The 24,496-nt window shown below is 46.0% G+C and overlaps 1 long non-coding RNA gene across 3 annotated transcripts in view; it reads left to right on the forward strand.

The window, feature by feature from the left end:
- LOC137528900 (uncharacterized) overlaps nt 1–24,496 on the forward strand; it is a 176,014-nt gene that overhangs the window by 48,030 nt on the left and 103,488 nt on the right. Inside the window, exon 1 of one of the 3 annotated variants that reach the window (XR_011023496.1) lies at nt 31–73. The exons of the other annotated variants lie outside the window; for them this stretch is intronic. This is a non-coding gene — a long non-coding RNA (uncharacterized lncRNA). Of the gene's footprint in view, nt 1–30; nt 74–24,496 lie in introns of those variants that run through there. 3 annotated transcript variants of the gene reach the window in all.

Raw genomic sequence — 24,496 nt, forward strand, 5'->3', positions numbered from 1 at the left:
CAGTGTTTGTTGTCCCCGTTTTATTGCCTGAAGAAGTGGGTCTGTTCCCACGAAACACGTTGCAGATTTTGGGGTACTATTGAATAAATGTATTAGTTTGATTTGATGACAGACCTTGGTGTCTAATTATTGAGGGAAAGTCCACCACTTTCCCTCTGGGCAATTTTTAACAATTTTATATCAATTTTATTCTGCTGGCGCCTCTGATCACCTACCAGAATACTCAATACAGGCACCAATCAAATTCATATGTTATAGCACTAAAGACCCACAAATAATACAACATGAAGTCCTTTTCTTACAATACAATACAATAACATTTCTATAGCGCTTTTCTCCCATAGGACTCAAAGCGCTTAGGCTCTCTCAGATGTTTCCAGGTCCCTCTGCTTGCATAACACAGTACACCTCCACCACACCCAATCAGAAGCCACTCACCAGATGTGATGACTACCAGGGTCTAGTAGTGCGTTGGGGATTTTCCCAAGTCACCCCAGACCTCCACAATCAGATACAATCCAATTCCTATTCCACCTTCAATATCCCATTCATTGCCAATGTGAAAACCTCAAATAAAAACCTCTCATAGTGTAATAGTGTATAACTAATAGTATAAAAGGGTATTGCACTCACAAATGAGATGTAAAATACTGTAGAATTTTATGTATGGGCTGTCCCCTGTTCAGGTGGCCAGGGTTGGCTCCTCCCTATGTGCTGCCCTCGCATTGTATGGTCAGCTGACGAACGCGAAGCCTCCATCTCACCGCTTCCAAACACAGCTTGCTTCACTAGTACTGGGAGGTTTTTTATCTGAGGTTATAAATGGATTCTCCACTGAACGTGAGTGGAGAATGGACAAAAATATCCGTTCTCTGCTCTACTGGGAACAGAGCCTTAAGCTGGCCACTAACAGTCCTATTTCTAGCGAAAAATCATTCGAGCGATCAGAAATTCTGATCGGATTGGTTGTAAATAATCTCAGTTGATGGGCACAATCGATAATGAATGATTATAAAAACAATCGTCCGATTCAATTTTCGTCGAACCAAAATTTGGATTTTCTTGTTGGTCATGATAGATAGGAAGCAATGATTGGTTAGTTGATGGTGTAGTGAACGATTTTTCGTCCGATCAGAATTTCTGATCGCTTCGAACGATTGTTCGATAGAAATTGTACCGTTAGTGGCCACTTTAAAACATAGCACTTTCTTTTTCAATGGAAAGCTTCCTGCTGCATCCAAGGTCATTATCTTTATTTTACATTCTTTTCTCAGCTACAATTAGTATACATTCCTGGCAGTGCTGAAACTGAGCTGCACACATAGCAGAAGCAAAGAGAGCTGAGAAGTGATCACTGGATACAGTATAATATATAAATACAGCAGCGATGCAGTAAAATGCAGTGGCAGCTTTCAGAGCAGATAAACTGTACTTTGGGAACTTATTTGTAACTAAACAATAAAACTTGTCCACAAAAGCAAATTTGACAACTTTGTGAGTAATAAAAAAGTAGGAAAATGTGTTTTTATTGAATATTATGTCAGAGTTTAATCCTGCTGGGTTATATTAATTTAGCCTAGGTACAGGGCTTTAGGGTAGGGATTGGTGATTTCACAGATTAACTTGTTCAGGACGATCGCTACTGAAAGGATACCCTAAGTGACATGATGAGATAGATATGTGTATGTACAGTGCCTAGCACACAAATAACTATGCTGTGTTCCTTTTCTTTCTCTGCCTGAAAGAGTTAAATATCAGGTATGTAAGTGGCGGACTCAGTCCTGACTACAGTGTGATCCTCACTGATAAGAAATTCCAACTATAAAACACTTTCCTAGCAGAAAATGGCTTCTGAGAGCAAGAAAGAGATAAAAAGGGCAATTTCTTATCAGTGAGGGTCACACTGTAGTCACTTCCCGTCTGAGTCAGGACTGAGACAGTCACTTACATACCTGATATTTAACTCTTTCAGGCAGAGAAATAAAAAAGGAACACAGCATAGTTGTTTGTGTGTTAGGCACTGTACACACCCATGTCTATCTCATCATGTCACATGTCACTTCGGGTATCCTTGAAGTCTACGTCTTGTTTACAGGCTCGTATATCTGCCAGGAGGCAACTTCACATGCTCCAGGAGCAATTGCACTTCCATCACCACTAAACCCAACTTTCTAAAGATAAGTGAGTTTTGTGTACTGGTCAAGTTGGCAGCCATGCCAGAAAAGTGATATCAGCAATTATGATAAGGCACCCATTGAGCCAGCTCTGTCAGTGCTGGGCGTAATGGAAAAAACTACGCTTACGGATCATTACACGTAATTTTACGCTATTACGCATTACGGAATTACGCTTACGGCATAGATATATATTTACGGTTCATGTCTGTAATTACGCATAGCCCTTACGCAATTACGCGTAAGAATACCGTAATGCAGGTTGTTACGTTATTGCCTTACGCGTAATTTCCTATTAGCAATTAATGCGTAAGGCCATGCTCCCAAGTGGAAAAGTTGACGCATGGATCAATGTTAGGTAGCCGCCGACTTTAAGGGTTAATAGCAAAGCCCCCTTAATTGCTTAGAGCCTCAAATTTAGAGAATATATTAAGGAGATCAGAAGGAATAAGAGGAAAACATTTTTTTTCAAAAAGACCTTATAGTTTTTGAGAAAATCGATGTTAAAGTTTCAAAGGAAAAATATATACATTTAAAAACCCGCCGACTTTAACGGTTAATAGCAAAGCCTGCTTAAAATTTAGGAACACCAAATTCCCAGGGTGTATTAAGGGGATCAGTGGGAATAAGAGGAAATTTTTTATTTTTCAAAAAGACCTTATAGTTTTTGAGAAAATCGATTTTTAAGTTTCAAGGGCAAAAATGTCTTTTAAATGCGGAAAATGTCAGTTTTTTTTGCACAGGTATTTATTTTCATAGATTCCCCGAAGTGGGAAGAGTTTTCCTTACTTCGTTCTGAGTGTGGGAAATATAAAAAAAAAACGATGTGGGGTCCCCCCTCCCAGACCTCTTTAACCCCTTGTCCCCCATGCAGGCTGGGATAGCCAGAATGCGGAGCACCGGCCGCGTGGGGCTCCGCACCCTGACTATACCAGCCCGCATGGTCCATGGATTGGGGGGTCTCGGAAGGGGAGGGGCAGCCAAGCTTTCCCCTCCCCCTCCGAGCCCTTGTCCAATCCAAGGACAAGGGGCTCTTCTCCACCTCCGATGGGCGGTGGAGGTGGAGGCCGCGATTTCCTGGGGGGGGGGGAAGTTCATGGTGGCATCTGGGAGTCCCCTTTAAAAAGGGGTCCCCCAGATGCCCACCCCCCCCCCTCCCAGGAGAAATGAGTATAGGGGTACTTGTACCCCTTACCCATTTCCTTTAAGAGTTAAAAGTAAATAAACACACAAACACTTAGAAAAAGTATTTTAATTGAACAAAAAACATAACCACGAAAAAAAGTCCTTTAATATTCTTAATTAACCATTAATACTTACCTGTCCCTTTAAAAGCCAGTTCCCACGCAATATCCTCGGAAATTGGCTAATCAGTTACAATGTAACAAAGTTGTTACAATGTAACAACTTTGTTACTTTGTAACTCCACCGCACCCGACGTCACTCGCCGCTCACCCGCCGGCCGCCGCATACACTTACGCTAAGTCCCCGCCGGCTCCCGCCGTCCACTCCGCCCACACCTGTCACCCATATACATGCTGGCACCCATTGGTGCCAGCATGTATATAGGTGACATGTGGGAGAGGCGGGGAGGGCAGCGAACGGCGGGACTTAGCGTCCTGCACACCCGACAGAGCTCTGAGCTATATAGCTCAGAGCTCTCTAAAGCATCTTTGTATTTGGGCTCCAAGGAGCCCCATTGGTCCTTAGCAGACCAATGGGGTTCCTTCTGATTTGAAGGAACCTCATTGGTCTGCTAAGGACCAATGGGGCTCCTTGGAGCCCAAATACAAAGATGGTTTAGAGAGCTCTGAGCTATATAGCTCAGAGCTCTGTCGGGTGTGCAGGACGCTAAGTCCCGCCGGCTCTCGCTGCCCTCCCCGCCTCTCCCACATGTCACCTATATACATGCTGGCACCCATGGGTGCCAGCATGTATATGGGTGACAGGTGTGGGCGGAGTGGACGGCGGGAGCCGGCGGGGACTTAGCGTAAGTGTATGCGGCGGCCGGCGGGTGAGCGGCGAGTGACGTCGGGTGCGGTGGAGTTACAAAGTAACAAAGTTGTTACATTGTAACAACTTTGTTACATTGTAACTGATTAGCCAATTTCCGAGGATATTGCGTGGGAACTGGCTTTTAAAGGGACAGGTAAGTATTAATGGTTAATTAAGAATATTAAAGGACTTTTTTCGTGGTTATGTTTTTTGTTAAATTAAAATACTTTTTCTAAGTGTTTATGTGTTTATTTACTTTTAACTCTTAAAGGAAATGGGTAAGGGGTACAAGTACCCCTATACTCATTTCTCCTGGGAGGGGGGGTGGGCATCTGGGGGACCCCTTTTTAAAGGGGACTCCCAGATGCCACCATGAACCCCCCCCCCCCAGGAAATCGCGGCCTCCACCTCCACCGCCCATCGGAGGTGGAGAAGAGCCCCTTGTCCTTGGATTGGACAAGGGCTCGGAGGGGGAGGGGAAAGCTTGGCTGCCCCTCCCCTTCCGAGACCCCCCAATCCATGAACCATGCGGGCTGGTATAGTCAGGGTGCGGAGCCCCACGCGGCCGGTGCTCCGCATTCTGGCTATCCCAGCCTGCATGGGGGACAAGGGGTTAAAGCGGTCTGGGAGGGGGGGACCCCACGTCGTTTTTTTTTATATTTCCCACACTCAGAACGAAGTAAGGAAAACTCTTCCCACTTGGGGGAATCTATGAAAATAAAACACTATTGTTACCTGTGCAAAAAAAACTGACATTTTCCGCATTTAAAAGACATTTTTGCCCTTGAAACTTAAAAATCGATTTTCTCAAAAACTATAAGGTCTTTTTGAAAAAAAAAAATTTCCTCTTATTCCCACTGATCCCCTTAATATACCCTGGGAATTTGGTGTTCCTAAATTTTAAGCAGGCTTTGCTATTAACCGTTAAAGTCGGCGGGTTTTTAAATGTATATATTTTTCCTTTGAAACTTTAACATCGATTTTCTCAAAAACTGTAAGGTCTTTTTGAAAAAAATTTTTTCCTCTTATTCCTTCTGATCTCCTTAATATATTCTCCAAATTTGAGGCTCTTAGCACTTAAGGGGGCTTTGCTATTAACCCTTAAAGTCGGCGGCTTTTTTATATTATACGGGAGCGTAATATTACGCGATTACGGCAGACTGTGTAATTTCAATAGGAGTTTACTGTCTTACGCGTAATTTGCTACGCGTAATAACGTAACCTACGGTCTACGCGTAATTAATTACGTGTAATACCGTAACCTTACACGTAACGCTTACGGTGCATTTGTAGTGAATTACGATGCGTAATTACGCTAATGCGTAATTTCGGCCCAGCACTGAGCTCTGTAGAGATAGTCACAGCTGAATAGTTATAGGAGGACAATGACTGTAGGAATCCGGCTCCCCAATGTTTATAAACGTGCAGTGTATTTGTGGAGAGTGCACCACCGCTTTGTTACTAAATGACACACATGTGGTATCATTTTAACCATGACAAGTAGTAGAATACGTTTTGGTGGGTCTTAAAGGGACACTTAAGTCAAACCAAAAAAAATGAGTTTTACTCCAATCTTCCAATAGCCTCCTGCAGCTGTTCGGTTCCAGACCGTCTCCCTCCGATCCTCCTGGCCCCGCCGGCAGCCACTTCCTGTTTCGGTGACAGGAGCTGACAGGCTGGGGACGCGAGTGATTCTTCGCGTTCTTCGCGTTCCCAGACACATTAGCACCCTCTATAGCAGCATAGATAGCGCTATTGTGGCCAGGAACGCGAAGAATCACTCGCGTGCCCAGCCTGTCAGCTCCTGTCACCGAAACAGGAAGTGGCTGCCGGCGGGGCCAGGAGGATCGGAGGGAGACGGCGAGGGCACCGGACAGCTGCAGGGGGCTATTGGAAGCCCCAGGTGAGTAAAACTCATTTTTTTTTTTACTTAAGTGTCCCTTTAAAGCTTGGATACACATCACATAAAAATAGGTACGGACAAACTCAATCCAACATAAAAAGTAATTTTCAAAATTATTAGCAAATTTTGGAAAGTTTTAGCAAAACTAAGAGACATAGGTGGTAACCTTTTAACCGTGATAAGTAGTAGAATACAGTTTAGACAGTTTTAGGGTTGAGGCCCATGTCTTGTGTATTCTTTTTAGTCACAAACTGAATCAAAGGCAATTACATTTTTGCATATGCTGTGACTTGTAAAATGAAAATAAAGTGACAGAATATGAAAGAAACAACATAAATTGTTACCTTAGGAACTTGACTTTTTAAATATGTATTCCATGAGGGTATATTACTATTATTTTTGCAAATAAGGTCTTTATAATCATCAATAGTATACAATGAGAAAGCAAAAAATGAAAACCGGAAAAAAGGACACCTTTATTTTCCAAATACAATATTGTCACCATACATTGTGCTAGGAACATAATCTAAACTTAGTTATGTAAGAATCGGAGTCAGCACACAGAGAGAATCTGATTATTGGTGATCTGCAGTATCACCAACAATACAGATGTCACCCGATTATTGATGATCTGCAGAATCACCAATAATACAAGTGCGACTAACCTCCGGACACCTAACACAGTGAATAACAATACAACAGCAATAATATCACAAGATCGTGGAAATATCCACCACACGGCGATTCCTCAGAGGTGTGGTTACCTCTGAATGGGAACCCCGTGTGTGAGATCCTCAGTCCAGGCAAAGAGAGGAATCTCAGCCTCTGGCAGTAATCGTCTGCCAGGGCAAGCGTCTCGGAGAGGCAAGCCTCAGAGATAACCCTACAGTGGGAGACGTTCCACTGGAGGGAGAAAGGTCAGACGAGCAAAGGTTTGGCAACAGAGAAGGCGGCAACAGTACAGAAACAGAAGGCTGATTCAGAGTCGTTTAAACAGGCAGGGTCGGCAACTTGAATCAGATAGGCAGAAGTACAAGAGCGGCAAGAGTAAAGAGAAGTCAGGGAAAGCCAAGGTCAAAACACAGGTAAATATACAAATACAATCCTAATCTAAGGTGTGACGTCCTTGGTGACAACACCTGGGAAACTGGAATAAGGTCTGAGCGCTAACACAATGTGTATTCATGACAGCAGACAAGGAGCAACTGACATCCAGCTCCTTTTATGCTGAGAATCACTCAGCCAGCCCGCCCAGAAGCCCAGCCAATCCGGAGACCTCCTGAGGTCAGCTGACTGGAGAGTCAGCTGGCCCTCCTTCGTAGGAGGTAAAGGTAAAAGTCCTGCCGCCTTGCGCGCGTGACCCTCTGCCTCTGAACACCAGAGAGGCCAGGTCCCAGGTCAGCGCACGAACGCGCACCGAAGTCCGCCGGCTGGATTGTGGGACCCGCCGCCATATCGCCAACCGCGGCGGTGTCCCCCCTGCTCTGCGCCGGCGGCTCCGTATGTGTGTCGGAAACCGCCGGCTGGGAAGTGGAGACCGTCTCCATGCTGCCCGCGCGGTGGCGTCTCCGCTATTCCTCACAGTACCCACCCCCCCCCCCCCCCCCCCCCCTTGAGGAGTGGACTCCGGACACTTCCTACACGGCTTCTCAGGATGTAACTGATGAAACCTCTTTTTTCATTTCTCAGCATGCATGCGATCCTCTGGTACCCAGGATCTGTCCTCCACCCCATACCCCTTCCAATGGACCAGATACTGCACAGAATTCTGCACCAGTCAGGAATCCAAAATTTCTCCAACCTCGTACTCTTTCTGGCCCTCTACTACCACTAGTGGGTGGGGAAGGGGGGGGGGGAGGAATCCACATACACTGCTGGTTTCAACAAAGAGACATGGAATGATCTCCCACCTCTCATGGTGGCTGGGAGATCAATCACATAAGAAACCTCCTTGATCTTTTTGGCCACCGGATAAGACCCTATGAACCTGGGCCCCAACTTGGTGGACGGTTGTCTGAGTGCCAAATGTCTCGTTGACACCCACACCATGTCTCCAGGAGAAAAGTGCCACTCAACAGACCGTCTCTTGTGGGCCTGTTTCTTTTTATTCTGGAAGGCTACTCCCAAATTTTTTTTCACTTGTCCCCAAAGTTCCTTCAAAACCTTCTGCCAATCTTCCAGGGCTGGGAAGGGAGAGGAACACACCGGCAATGGGGAAAATTTAGGAGACCTTCCTGACACAACCTGAAAAGGGGACAAGCCTGTTGAAGCACTTCTCAGGTTGTTGTGTGCAAACTCTGCAAAGGGCAAAAACTTAACCCATTCAATTTGCGCATCTGCCACATAACATCTAAGGAATTGTTCCAGTGCCTGATTAACCCTCTCGGTCTTCCCGTTGGTCTGTGGGTGATACCCAGACGAAAAGGACAGGTTCATACCCAAACTACGGCAAAAGGCCCTCCAAAACTTCGATACAAATTGGACTCCTCTATCAGATACCACATCATCCGGAATCCCATGCAACCGGAAGATGTGTTGTATGAAGAGGTCGGGTAACACTTGAGCTGATGGGAGTCCTTTAAGAGGAACAAAATGGGCCATCTTGCTGAACCTGTCCACGATCACCCATATCACAGTCATACCCTCAGACTTGGGAAGCTCGCCAATGAAGTCCATGGACAGATGGGTCCATGGTTCACTTGGGACTGGTAAGGATTGTAAGGTACCCACTGGAGCCTGGCGAGACGGTTTGCTCCTGGCACACACCACACACTCTCTGACAAATTCCTTGCAATCAGAGGCCAATGAAGGGCACCAAACACACCTCGTGACTAGATCCAGAGTGCGGGTGACCCCAGGGTGGACCTGCGTTTTTATGGGCATGGAACAGCTGCATGATTTGCAAACGGAACGGAAGTGGAACAAAGAGGACCCCCTCTGGTTTCCCTTCTGGGGTATCTAGCTGGTAAGCAGCTAATGTGACTGCCCAATCTTCCCAGGTCTCAGTGGCTTCCAGCACCACCTTGTGTGGTAAAATGCTCTCGGAAGTGCGGGCTGAGCTGTCTCAGGCTCGAAACATCTGGAGAGAGCGTCTGCTTTAACGTTCTTAGAACCTGGAGTGTACGTGATAACAAATCTGAAGCGCGAAAAAATAATGACCAGCGTGCCTGTCGAGGAGTGAGCCTCTTGGCCCCCTCAATGTACTCCAGGTTCTTATGATCAGTATATACAGTAATGGTGTGTTCCGCACCTTCAAGCTAATGACGCCATTCCTGGAAGGCTAGCTTGATGGCCAGGAGTTCCCTGTTGCCCACATCGTAGTTTCTCTCAGCAGGAGAAAACCTGCGTGAGAAATAGGCACAAGGATGTGTCTTGCCCTGTAGACCCAAGCGCTGAGACACCCCGATCTCTGAGGCATCTACCTCTACCATGAAGGGGAGAGCGACATTAACATGTCTCAGTATGGGTGACGAGCAAAACAGCCTTTTCATGGTATTGAATGCGGCCTGGGCCTCCGATGACCAGTGATAAGGGTCAGCCCCCTTCCTGGTAAGCCTAGTCAGAGGGGCTACTACCGAAGAAAATCCCTTGAAGAATCTCCGGTAGTAGTTAGCAAAACCAAGGAATCTCTGAAGTGCCTTTAAACCCACTGGCTGTGGCCATTCTAAGACAGCACAGACCTTTTCTGGATCCATAGAGAGACCTGAAGTTGAAATAATATAACCCAGAAAAGGGATTTGAGTGTCCTCAGAGACATTTCTCCGGTTTTGCATAAAGAGAATTCTGTCTCAATTTCTTCAACACGAATTTTACATGATTACGATGCTCTCTAAGGTTGGGGGAGAAAATTAATATGTCATCAAGGTAAACCAACACAAACCTCCCCAACACTTCCCTGAAGACCTCGTTTATTAACTCTTGGAAGACGGCCGGAGCGTTACACAACCCGAAAGGCATCACTAGGTACTCGTAATGCCCGTCGGGTGTATTGAAGGCCGTCTTCCACTCGTCACCATCCCTGATGCGCACCAGGTTGTATGCCCTACGTAAGTCCAATTTAGAAAAAATACTGGCATTGGTTATCTGAGCAAAAAGATCATCTATCAGAGGCAAAGGGTAACGATTCTTTACGGTGATCTTGTTTAGACCCCTGTAATCAATACATGGTCTAAGACCACCGTCTTTCTTTTGTACGAAAAAGAACCCGGCCCCGGCCGGTGACCGAGGCGGACGGATAAAACCCTTCGCCAAATTTTCCTTAATGTACTCCCGCATAGCCAACTTCTCTGGCCCCGACAAGTTATAGAGATGTCCTCTCGGGGGCATACAACCAGATCTTAAGTCTATGGGACAGTCAAAACTTCGATGGGGTGGAAGTTTATCTGCGGATCTAGGGCAGAACACATCAGCATACTCAGCGTATTGTATCGGGACTCATGGTAATTTTCCCCAGACAAGGACTACGGCAATGAGGTGACCAACTGAGCAACTGACCTGAGGCCCAGTCAATCTGCGGAGAATGGAGTTGTAACCATGGCTTCCCGACGACAGTGGTGGAGGTTGTCATGCGCAGTACAAGGAACTGTAAATTCTCTTTATGTAGAATGCCAACAGTGCAAGACAACATCGGAGTTTGAGAGAGAGGCTGTTTGTACTGTAATGGGGAGTCGTCAATTGCGGTAACTACCACTTGTCGATCCAAAGGGTGTAGTGGAATTCCCAGACCTTTCACAAACTCGTAGTCTATAAAGTTGGCCGCAGACCCTGAGTCTATGAAGGCCTCGGTGCAAGTGGTCAAATTCCCCCAAGAAATGGAACAAGGGAGAAGTAAACGATTGTTCTTATTTAGAGGTAGACTCTGCTCGTCTAGGGTATTACCTCTGACTACACCTAGACTGCAGCATTTCCAGACTTCTTGGGGCAATTCTGAGCAAACAAAGCCTCTCAGCCCTTCTGCGTTCCTTCTCAGCCCGAGTCAATTGGGAGTGTCTGATTTGCATCGGTTCATCAGTAGGCGGGATAGGTGAGGAGGACGCATAGGAAAGTGCCCTAACCGCATTCCTGCCTCTGGATTGACGCTGATAACGTAACCGGCGGTCAGCTCGCACCGCCAGAGAAATCTCGTCATCGAGTGACTTCGGTTCAGGATGACCTAACATTAATTCAGAGACTGCGTCTGATAAACCTGAAAGGAAGCAGTCTAGCAAGGCATAGGATCCCCACCTAGATGACACAGCCCACCTTCTAAATTCTGCCGCATAAACCTCAACCGTATCTCTACCCTGCTTGAGCGTTTTGAGCTTCCTCTCCGCAGTGATAGAAGCATCCGGATCATCATAAATGATGGCCATTGCTTTAAAAAAACTCCTGGATGGAAGTTAATGCCACGTCTTCTGGCGGAAGACCATATGCCCAGATTTGTGAGTCCCCGGACAATAAGGTTTTTATAAATGTCACCCTCTGAGGTTCGGTACCCGACAAAGTTTTAGCAAAACTAAGAGACATAGGTGGTAACCTTTTAACCGTGATAAGTAGTAGAATACAGTTTAGACAGTTTTAGGGTTGAGGCCCATGTCTTGTGTATTCTTTTTAGTCACAAACTGAATCAAAGGCAATTACATTTTTGCATATGCTGTGACTTGTAAAATGAAAATAAAATGACAGAATATGAAAGAAACAACATAAATTGTTACCTTAGGAACTTGACTTTTTAAATATGTATTCCATGGGGGTATATTACTATTATTTTTGCAAATAAGGTCTTTATAATCATCAATAGTATACAATGAGAAAGCAAAAAATGAAAACCGGAAAAAAAGACACCTTTATTTTCCAAATACAATATTGTCACCATACATTGTGCTAGGAACATAATCTAAACTTCGTTATGTAAGAATCGGAGTCAGCACACAGAGAGAATCTGATTATTGGTGATCTGCAGTATCACCAACAATACAGATGTCACCCGATTATTGATGATCTGCAGAATCACCAATAATACAAGTGCGACTAACCTCCGGACACCTAACACAGTGAATAACAATACAACAGCAATAATATCACAAGATCGTGGAAATATCCACCACACGGCGATTCCTCAGAGGTGTGGTTACCTCTGAATGGGAACCCCGTGTGTGAGATCCTCAGTCCAGGCAAAGAGAGGAATCTCAGCCTCTGGCAGTAATCGTCTGCCAGGGCAGACGTCTCGGAGAGGCAAGCCTCAGAGATAACCCTACAGTGGGAGACGTTCCACTGGAGGAAGAAAGGTCAGACGAGCAAAGGTTCGGCAACAGAGAAGGCGGCAACAGTACAGAAACAGAAGGCTGATTCAGAGTCGTTTAAACAGGCAGGGTCGGCAACTTGAATCAGATAGGCAGAAGTACAAGAGCGGCAAGAGTAAAGAGAAGTCAGGGAAAGCCAAGGTCAAAACACAGGTAAATATACAAATACAATCCTAATCTAAGGTTTGACGTCCTTGGTGACAACACCTGGGAAACTGGACTAAGGTCTGAGCGCTAACACAAGGTGTATTCACGACAGCAGACAAGGAGCAACTGACATCCAGCTCCTTATATGCTGAGAATCACTCAGCCAGCCCGCCCAGAAGCCCAGCCAATCCGGAGACCTCCTGAGGTCAGCTGACTGGAGAGTCAGCTGACCCTCCTTTGTAGGAGGTAAAAGTCCTTCCGCCTCGCGCGCGTGACCCTCTGCCTCTGAACACCAGAGGGGCAGGTCCCAGGTCAGCGCACGAACGCGCACCGAAGTCCGCCGGCTGGATTGCGGGACCCGCCGCCATATCGCCAGCTGCGGTGGTGTCCCCCCTGCTCTGCGCCGGCGGCTCCGTATGTGTGTCGGAAACCACCGGCTGGGAAGCGGAGACCGTCTCCATGCTGCCCCGCGCAGCGGCGGCATCTCCGCTACTCCTCACAAGTTATAACTAGGATGAATAAGTGTAAAGAATAGCGGAGATGCTGCCGCATGGGCAAGCGGCATGGCGGCCATCTCCGCGTTCCAGCCGGCGGCTTCTGCCGCGCAGCTACATGCTGCTGGTTCGCCTGGTCCTTCTTTCTCAATTCCCTTTTATTAACCCTTGCAGTACCAGCGGTCTCTGTCCCCTTAAATGGAAAATCCGTGGTACAATAAAAAAAAATAAAAATCCAAATCCACTTACCTGGGGCTTCCTCCAGCCTGTGGCAGGCAGGACGTGCCCTCGGCGCCGCTCCGCAGGCTCCCATTGGTCTCCAGTGGCGCGCCCGACCTGGCCAGGCCGGCTGCCAGGTCGGGCTCTTCTGCGCTCCAACGTGCGCCTCAAGAGGGCGCGCTGACGTCATCGGACATCCTCCGGGCTGTACTGCGCAGGCACAGTAGTTCTGCGCCTGCGCAGTACAGCCCGGAGGACGTCCGATGACGTTAGCGCGCCCCCGTGAGGCGCATTTTGCAGCGCAGAAGAGCCCGACCTGGCAGCTGGCCTTGCCGGGTCGGCCACCGAAGAACACCAGGAGCCTGCGGAGCGGCACCGAGGGCACGTCCTGCCTGCCACGGCTGGAGGAAGCCCCAAGTAAGTGGATTTGGATTTTTTTAACTGCGTGAACCTTCCCTTTAAGGACCAGAGACCGCCGAATACCATCGAATTGCCACATATTACCGCCGAACATATGTCACCTCAGGCCACACACTCCACTATCTTTATCATGGCGGAGCTCTGTGAGCCGGTCAGGAGCTGCTTTCATTCACTTCCTGCTTCGGATATGCGGATGTGCACGGATAGAGAATTGTAAAAGTACGCTTCCGTGCATGCGTGTCGCGACACCAACTTCTTTAAAGAAGCCTGCATCGCCATAGACTAACATGACTTCCGGGCCGACGCAGGTTGCCGCAGGAGCCGCGTGGTAACGTAAGTATGCACTAGCGTTAAATTCTGGTGCAGCGTACCGCAACGTGGGACGTATGAACTTCCCCATAGGCTATCATTAGGCTGAGGTAGCAGTGCGGCAATTTGCAAGGCAGTAGCATCCATTCACATCAGTCCATTCAAAATGGATCTGTTTGTTCCGTTCCGATGAGCAGGCTAGTCCACGCGTGCATTTTGCTAATTTTACTCACCTGCCCCCCCATCACATTCGGTTCCACTGCGATTGCCGGAACCGCTGTTTGGGTCAACCACACAGGAAAGCACCGGTATACAAATTGGAGCCCCTGCAGAAACGTGGCTCCCCATTGGATTGCAACAGACCAATAGGAGCTTTTCTCCCCAAGGAGGGTTTTTCATTGGTTTATTGAGTGATGGACCAGTGGTTCGATGGGGGTTTACCATTGGTGTCTGGCAATCCAGTGGGGAACTCCATATGCTTTTCCAGATGCACAATAGAAGATAATGGCTATCATTCATAAAAGTATGTTCGGTAAAAAAAATCCGGGTGGGAAAATACCGCATTCATTATTTTAGACTTCTGTGTGCTCATTCATAAAACTGTTTACAGTTACGATAGAACTTCGGTGATTTCCCGAACTAAAGCTGGCGGTAACATGAGAAGCTGCCTGAGTTGATACATTTCCTCCGTGCAGAGATAGTGTTACAATAAAAGAGGCATCCCCAACTTCCCTTTAGATGTGCATTTTTTTTTAACTGCCTCTGTTTGCGTGAATCTGTCTATTAGTCTTTCGAAATAATCTATTTAATTGCCACAGCTTAGAAGAACTTCAAGAAATGTTACACATGCAGCCTTTCTAATGTAAAAAACATATGAAAACGGGTACCCAAGAGGTTAAAAAAAAAAAACACTGGGGTATTCTGGAAAGCCTTTTTTGTTCTGCTTTGACCACCTCTGCCTGGGAGATCTGTCTCCATTAACCGGGTTATCTGCACTCTTATCACCTCTTCAAAGCAAGCGGTATTCTCAGTCCCAATACCGCCTGCTCTAATCTTTATGAATTGACATTTGCTGACATGTGTTGAGGTAATTACCGCACAAGGCAGTAATTTCCCGCACTGCTCAGTAATTTCAGCTTTTCATGCGGTAACAGCTTTTATGAATTGACATTTTGCTAAGTGCTCGGTAAAGTCAGCTGTTTTCAGCATTACTGCATGCGGGAATGCTTTATGAATGATAGCCATCTATTCATAAAACATTTGTGGTGAAAAAATTAGTGGAGGGAAAATACCGCATCAGTATTTTAGACATCTGGGTGGTCATTCATAAAAATGTTGCCAGCTGCGATAGCAGTGCGGAGATTTCCCGCTGTAGGCTGGCGGTAGCCGTGCGGAAACACACGAGCTGGCAGAGTCCCTCCATGCGCTGCTCTCTCTGCTGCTGCTTGGGAGGTCTGTCCCATTCAGTTACATGGTCTCCGCACGCTTCTCGCTACATCCGAGGAAGCTGTATTTTCCGTCCGCATACCGCTTCCTCTAATATTTATGAATTGACATTTTGTTACTTTATCTAGATAAATCTAGAAAATCACCGCACGAGGCGGAAACGTATCGCTCTGCTGGGGAATTGTAGCTTTTCATGCGAAAACAGCTTTTATGAATTGAGACTTTGCTAAATGGTCGGGAAAGTCAGCTGTTTTGAGCATTATCGCATGCGGGAATGCTTTATGAATAGAGGCCATGTGAACTACGCATGCGGATCTGCTTAGAAAGCACCATTGTGCATCCATACAATGTGAACCCAGCCTGTAAAGCAGGAAAAGAATTGTGATCACACATGAGTAGAATGCTCTTGGACAGCTACTGTGCAATGAGTTAGGCAAAATGGCGATTTAACAAAGGTGAATTTTTATGTCAACGTGTTCCATTAGATCGAAGCAGTTCCTTTAGTTCAGCTTATGTCACTTTTTTTACCACTGGGTAACCCCCACCGCTCGTCTAAATGCTGACATACTTGGGGTTACAAAAGCTGTCATATGACTGCATTAAATTGCAGTTGAAAAGCGCTCAAAGGACAGCAGGCGTGAGACTGAACTGCCCAAAAAGCGCACTGTTCAGCTGTCTGTGTGAAAGAGGCCTAACTGAGTCTATCCGATTAGAAATGTGAAAGCCATTGTCGACCAATGAATTAGCAAAGGTGTGGAAAATGAGTTCCAAGGTTTAATGCCCTGCGCAGCTAATGGTTCATACAGGAAGAGGAAAATATCTGGGCTGTCTGTACTGCAAACAAAGTACAGATCCCAGGCTTGAAAAGACGTGTCATTTGTATTTAGGGTCAGTTTTGTAAAGAAATAGCTAACTGCTAGAGATGGTAAATGACATGCAAATAGTTCTGGCTTGCATGCAGATTTCATGCTAAAATGTATAATGCTTGAAACTGGGCCAAACAAAATGTATAGGAAGTTAATTTGATAAATCCAGTTCCAAGCTGCAGCCAAACTGCATGACAATTGCGCACCTCTCATTTTGATTGGTCAGTGAGTGACTGTGAATATTATGAACAGATTGAGTAGGTCATCTCTCATACTATATGAGAGTGGTAAAATCAGATTCCATTTACCCACTGATCTGTGTTCATTATGTAGCCTGGAACCTCATCCTGCATTGCAAGCACTCCAATCTAATCATAAATGTTCCTGCTGTATTAAATCTTATCTCAGCCAGTCTGGCTCTATTTGGTACATTGCTGATGAGAAGGAAGCTTGTCATCTCCCATCCCACATTCCTGCTCCTCACTGATTGGCTGAGTGCAGTTCAGTGCAGCTGAAATACAATCTATGTCTATGCTCTCATGTGTTTACAAAGCAAGCTAGCTATGACAGTGCTGATTCTAGGAGGGGGGGGGGGGAGTATGGGAGTAAACTACATCCGGATTGGCTTCAGTCAGAGGGAATTAAAGTGGCAAATGCCAGGAACAGAATTCTCTTTATTTACTGTAAAAAAAATCACTGAAATCAGGATGTGGACAGTACAATACACCTGTTATATAAGAAGAACAAGTAGTTATCTACTCATATATGTGTTTTTTTTCTTGACATAGTATGGCCAAACCTGCTGCTATAAAGGGATATGGAGGCTGACATATTTATCTATTTTTAAACAATACCAATTGCTTGGTTGCCCTGCTGGATAGTGTACTGTTCCTGTTCAGTAAGGAGACTTTGGGCAAGACCCTAACACTGCTACTGCCTACTGAGCGCATCCTAGTGGCTGCAGCTCAAGCGCCTTGATGTCCGTCCGTCCACCTGTTATTGGCTAGTGCATACTTAAATGGGTTTTCCCCATGCAGATAAAAACAGACAGCAGTGAAGCACTGCAGGCATTTTCTCTATTAATTACATTGGCTTCTGTGATAAAACTTGCATGCTTTCACACATACAGACACACTTGGTGTGCAGAAAACGCATACAGAAAACCGACAGATGAGTGCGCTCCCAGCCTCAGCTTCTTACACTCACTCTGTCCATCTCTGATGGAGCAGAACTGGCTCTGCAGACTCTGCCAGCATCACTACAGTACACAGCACTTGGGGAGGGGGTTGAGAGGCTGGTGGTAGAACTGACTCTGCAGACTCCTCCAGCATCACTACAGTATAGAGCACTTGGGGAGAGAGTGGATGGGCCAGATTCCAGGCACTGTAAATAAGACCCTGCTGCACACTGAATAGGGACTGTCTACCAATCTATGTCTACAAAACGTTGTATGATTCCTTATCAGTGGCTGAGCAGACACAGTCGTTAGAACAATTGTGCAGAGAGCAGAAAACTTTCTCTCTCCGTGCCCTTAGTTGTCAATCTCTCAGGACAGGGAAAAGAAACCTGCAGCTTCTGGGCCCCCTTGTGGCTGCATCCCTTGCAGGGTCTTTTGTTACGCCCCTGCACCTGATCTAAATGCTTGTTCAGGGTCTGTGGCTAAAAAGTATTAGAGGCAGAGGTTTAATGGGACTGCTGGGCAATTAGCATTGTTTAACCACTTAAGCCCAACTGTACAAACATTCTCATCCAGTTGTGCTGCGCGCACTCCCGCCGCCGGCCGTTAGCCCAGCGATCAATGAATGGGATTGTAGATCCCATTCATTGATCTTAGCCCCCCGCAGAAAAACCTACAGCTTCTAATCAGAGCCTGCGATTTTTCTGAGTTACAAAAAGTTCCCCGTCTTCATTCTTCTTCCTGGAAGCGTACAATGACGCTTCCAGGACTTTTTCACTGTGGCCATCTTGTGGCCAAATAGTAAAACTACACAGACATCCATTTTTGTATAAATAAATACATTTTTTTACATTTAAAATTAGCTGTTTGCCTTCCACACCAAAAATTACCCACATACAATTTTTAATACAAAAAAATAAAAAAATTACAATAAAAAAAAACCAAACAAAACAAAAAAAACAAATAGTTACCGAAGGGTCTGAACTTTTTAAATATGCATATCAAAGTAGTATATTAATATATATTTTTTTAAATTATGGGCTTGTAAATAGTGATGGACGCAAATTGAAAAAATGCACCTTTATTTCCAAATAAAATATTGGTGCCATGCATAGTGATAGGGACATAATTTAAATGGTGTAATAAGTGGGACAAATGGGCAAATAAAATTCATGGGTTTTAATTAATTACGGTAGCATGTATTAATATATAATGGCCAAAAACTGAGAAATAATGATTTTTTTCCATTTCTTTCTTAATATTCCTGTTAAAATGGATTTAGAATAAAATAATTCTTAGCAAAATGTACCCTCCAAAGAAAGCCTAATTGGTGGCGGAAAAAACAAGATATAGACCAATTCATTGTAATAAGTAGTGATAAAGTTATTTGCAAATGAATGGGAGGTGAAAGTTGCTCAGATGCAAAACATAAACAACCCTTCGGGCTTAAGTGGTTAAAAGGAAATAAATATGTCAGCCTCCATATCACTCTTCAGGTCAATTGTCCTTTAAACCTGACTTATCTATAGCAATGGAATGTCGCTTTAAGTGCGAGCATTCCATTTTGTTTCCAGGTGTGAGAAATCATCCCCAGGATTGCAGCTGATTTCTAGATATGACAGCCGAACAGTGAGCTGTTATTAACACTAATCAGCTTCCAGCATATGAAAGACATCCATTTTGTGCTGTGAGACAAACATAGCCCAGTAACTATACACTCTCTCTGTCAGGAAATCAGAAATGTAATTAATATGAAGCATTGAAAACTTCCAATTATTTACTGCAGGAGAGGAAAGGGAGCAGAACGCATAAACAAACTGTTATTTTTCTATTTGGCAGAGTTTGTCTCTTAATTAAAAGTGGTTACCCAGAATGCACTGCAGCTCCCAGGCAGCTGTCATCCTCTATTGCAGAACCTATTTGTCATGTTGCCGGGATAGGTAATCCCTCCTAATTCAGTTACCAATCTGCTGGGGAGCACAGAGCATAAGAGGATTGGGACATTTGCTAAATTAGATAAGTCAAAATAACGTATAGGGTCGGAAGGGGTACAGGGGGGTTGAGGGCAATACGAGAACGTAGTTCTGGCCAGCAACACGTAGATAAATACCGCATTGTTGTTTATTTCTCATTGGTCGCAGACTGTTGTCCTATAGGGTTATTGGCATGGGCTTTCTAATTTCAGCCGTTTCGGGTAGTAACTAAGAAGATGTTTGTCCTTTACATATTTCTATAAAAATATAACCAATCCACCAAATTAAGGGCTTGTTCAGAGTATGTACTGTGTTGTCAGTTATGACGCACCTCACATAGGACATTATTCAATTCACTTTTTCTCTGAATTTTTTCATCTTCTGTTTATAACTTTTTAGCACTCCGCAACTGAAAAAGTACCAAACAAAAGGAGGTGGAAAATTACTGTCAAAATTTAGATTTTTTTCTTTTTTTTTTCTTTTTATTCTTAAAGTGTGACAATATCACCTAGGGCCGTAGGGCCCGATCCAATTTACTTCCATGCAATATGTTTCAAACTGGGACACTGCGCATGCAGAGCAGAGGGCTGTCCCTGTTGCCATGATGATGTGTATACAGTTGATCCACCGGGCAGCGGAAGTGTCAGACGCGTCTTCAGCTTCTCTTGGGTTTCAGCAACATCAGCAATTTCCCCGAGAGCCAGACAGGAGAATTACAGACTAAGGCTGACTCCAGCGATTTACGATTTTGTGGGTGATTTTTTTTCTCTCTTCCCGGCGCTCGGATGGGCCAAGCGGTTTTTGTAAAGCGCTTTTATAAGCGCTTTTACAGAGCAAGTCAGGAAGTGAACTCTTTGAACCGGAAAATAATAAATATAATGTATTTATTCATAAAAGCGCCTGGGAAATTGCTATACAAAGCGCTTTTTCAAGGGTCTTGCGATTTTCCCTATACCTTCCATTAATGGTACAGGCACCACTTTGCTGAGTGGATCGGAAATGAACCGCTCAGATGTGTACTCTCTCTCAGAGAATCATTGCACAAGCGTTTTGAGGGCAATTTTCAAAATCGTCTGCACTTGAAAAAAGGCCGAAAATGCCCTAGTTGTGAATGAGCCCTAACAGCTTGCTCAATTACCTAGCTGACTCAGGGGTTGATTCACTTTGTAGGATGAGATCCCCGCACTTTGGCCCAATAGACTGCCTGCCAAGTGACAGGCAGCCTATTGGGCCAATCAAAGTGCAGGGATCTCGACCTACAAAGTCACTTGGACCTGACACGGTCCAGGGTTGGACAGTTGGAGCAGCCATTAGTTTTGGGGGGAGCGTGAGCAAGTTAGTAGTGCACTCTACAGCAGTAGCATGCCTACTTTGAAAATGTTACTTGCGCTGCTTGAGCAGAGCAGCTTAGTGACTCAACCCTACTGATTTGTCTGTGAGCCAGATGTAGCCATCAAAAGAGCCACATCTGGCTCCCGAGCCATAGGTTCCCTATCCCTGATCTAGAGAGACAGATGATCTCTCTGATTGAATCTGTTTGGAGAGAGTTCTGTTGGCTGCCCATACACTGCAGGCCTTGTAGCACCGCCTCCACCGCCTGGTCTGCTCCTGTCACTGTCCCCCCAAATGTAAATGTGTCACTCCTCGGTGCCCGTGCAGTGTAATTTCAGCAGCTCCAGCGACTGTCTAGCTACTCCCGGTCTCGTCCACCGCTGCCCCTAAGCGCCACAATCACACGCAGCCACCACGTTTACACTTGCAGGCTAAACCTGCGTTGCGGTACCCTATTTTGCCGCAAGGGGACGCAAAAGCAATGGAAGTCTATGGAGACTTTTAGACCTACTGCGGTCCCTTGTGGTGTGCCGGAAATACCTGATCCAATGCAAGGCCAACAGCACGTTACCACAAGCAAAGCTCTTAACGCATGATGCTTGGGGTAATGTAAGCCTATGGGCACCGCGTGTAGTGCAAACAGCGGTGTGGAGCGCATGCACAGACCAACGAGAATCCTAGTGACGTACTTCCTGTTTAGCAGGGAGTACGTCACTTAGCAGGGAGGCTGCGCTATGCATATGACCTTGTTGGCGCACTCTGCCGTCATGTTGCAATGTTTTGTGTTGCGGTGGGATGCGGCAGGAGCATCAAATTACCACTGCAGTGCAAAAAATATGTGTAAAACCGGCCTTAACACCTTCCCGACCGCCTAACGCCAATCAATGTGAAGTCCTGGGGGCGGAGATTAGTGGGGATCGCGCAGCCCCACTTAAGTGAAAGAGCTCCGCTCCATAAACAGCCTGCCAGCGGCAATCATTGCTGGCAGACTGTAAAGAAAGTAATTTTTTCATTGTACAGCGCTGCGATCTAGTGCAGTGCTCTACTGGGGACAGCCCTGCCACTTGGTTGTCCCCTGGAGCAGATCCCCACGTGATCCCCTCTTGCGGATTGCCGTGATTGGACCTCTGGGGGAGGGAAGAACAAAATAGACTTTTTATTTAAATATAAATAACAATAAAATTAATTTTAAAAAAAGCCTGCAGCAGCAATCAGATGCCACCAACAGAAAGCTCTATTGGTGGCAAGAAAAGGAGGCAAGATTCATTTGTGTGCTAAGTTGTATGGCCGTGCAGCACACTGTTAAAGCTGAAGTGTGCTGAATGGTAAAAAATAGCCTGGTCACTAGGGGGGTGTAAGCCTGTGGTCCTTAAGTGGTTAATGGAGAGAGTAAGCAGCTTGAAACTGGGCCAATCGAAATCCACAGGAAGTTTATTTGATTGGTCCAGTTCTAAAGTGCATACAAATTGCATGAAATCCGAATGCATGCCAGAATTATTGGTCACATCTAGCCACCACACTCTGCTCAGCTTCTAAAGCCAATGAGGAGTGTGTTCCAGATCAGTCCTTATGTCCTTAACAGGACTACAAAAATGAGCCGTCTTCAATATTGATTTCTGAGGTTCATCTGTAAATGTGTGCTGACCAAGCGTAGTGTGCAGAAAGAGGAGTCTTTGTGACTCAGTTGCTGGGAGCATTCTTTCTTAACACCTTTGTTTGGAGAGACGATTGTGCAATGATCTTAAGTCCGGTAATCCAAAGCAGCTGATTTCCGCTAATTCTTCTCTTCCCTTGAAAAACAACAACATTAACCACAGCAGTCCAGGACTGAGCACAAAGTATGAGGCAGCAGCGGGATGACAACAAACAGCGTTCCACAAGCAATATTCAGAGTTCAGATGTTTTCACACCTTGTATAATTAATGCTCGTACTCACGCGCGATCAAAGTCATCTGAGGCCTCCAATAATGATCGCCTCAGCCAATAGTCATGTGTGTATACAGCGGCCCCTGACCGCCACTCCGCAAGCAATTCAGGCAGCGGATAAAGTTGGCCCGAGCAAACGACCACCCCCATTGTGCATGCTGCTCCCCCACCCGTCGCATTATGTCACGTATGTGCCGTTCCATCGTCGTGTCCCCCCCCCCCATAGCAACATGGCATGTTCTCAGCTATGCAGCTGACTTTGTCTGTTCATCCCGGCCCGGCGATATCACCCGAGGGAGTCAAAGGTGTGTACGCACATTTAGTAAGGTATTACTTGATTTTCTGATCGAATCATGTAAAAATAAGACAATTCATTGAAAACAAGCCCTAATGCATCTATATGAGCAAAATTTAATAAAGGCTATCTAAAGGCCCAGAGCCACAGATAGACCATCAGTAGGGGAAGGGGTGTATGGGGCCCATGGGGATTCTGGGGCCTAGTCAGGGGGTCCTACTATAAAGCAAAAAAAGGCACGTATCAGACACTTGACCAGAGCAGCATGTTCTGAGGGGGATGCTTGCTTTGTTTAATGTACAGTAGATTCTGAATGTCATTCAATAGCAGCACCAGCTCCCCCTTTGCGCTCCCGCGGCAGGGAGTGTTCTGCGCTTGCGCAGTACTACTACGCAGACGCAGAACATTCCCAGGGATGAAAAAGCGCAATGGGGGAGCGTGCCTGGCGGGGCTGTGCATGCGTGTTGAAGTGCAACTTGACCAGGCTTTCACGCACTATTGCGGGTGACAGGAGCCACCCGGGGAGATGACGAGGGGCCTCAAGGGGGCTTAAGGAAGCCCCAGGTAAGTATGGAACCTGAGATGCTTCTCATCTCAGGTTCTCTTTAACTAAGTACATGTTTCCAAGAGCAGCATTTCCCAGTGAATTTTGTAACAAGACAAATGTTTGGCCACGTTCACAGTGGTCGTTGCAGTGCGGTGCAATGGGCTTTTTGTAATGCGGCTTACCACACTGAATGGTGCACCTCCTATGCGGCATTCACAATGCAATGGGAGCATTAAAGTATAATGGGTTGCGGTTTCATAACACACGGCATGCAGTGCATTGCCTCTAAACGCACGCTTTAAAAGTAAAGTGAAGCATACTTTTTTTTACTGTATGCGTCTATGAATCTGAGGCAAGGCAATGTGCGCCGATGCTTTCACGATCCACTGCATTGTGTTCCTGCTATCACAGGGAATGCAACAACCACTGTGAATGTGGCCTTAATCTGATAAGAGAGGAAAGGACACTGGAATTTGAAAAGCATTCTTTAACCTTTTGGGGAACATCTGTATGTAAATCCTACGCCGCACTTGTGGCTGTCAAAGCCTGATACGGCGTAGAATTTACGCCACCTGCCATTTTCACTCCTGACGCGATTGTGTGCACCCAAGAGGGGAGATTCATCTGTCATATGACAGCTGACATCTCCCGTCAGTGTTCAGAAGCCATAGCGATTGGCTCCTAATCACGTGATCACTACGGTCGCCGGCGGATCGTAGTGATCACTAACAGATTAGCAGCGGTCTGAGAGGAAGAAGAGAATCCACCCATCTTCTTGACGTTCCCCCTGCGATCGTCGCTCCCCTCTGCTCTGGCCGGCACCCCCGCTCGCTCTGACATAAGTGTCAGGTCCCGGCTTGATGACGTCAGTGCGTGCGAGGATGCCAACCAGAGCAGAGGGGGCTAGAGCTTCTCATGGCTGTTGATACGGGGTACACCTGCCCACACTGGGGACACCATGCCCAGCTAGCCTTACCAGGGATCCGGCTGTA

This window comes from Hyperolius riggenbachi, chromosome 8 (genome assembly GCF_040937935.1).
Source record: "Hyperolius riggenbachi isolate aHypRig1 chromosome 8, aHypRig1.pri, whole genome shotgun sequence".
NCBI classification, from domain to species: Eukaryota; Metazoa; Chordata; class Amphibia; order Anura; family Hyperoliidae; genus Hyperolius; species Hyperolius riggenbachi.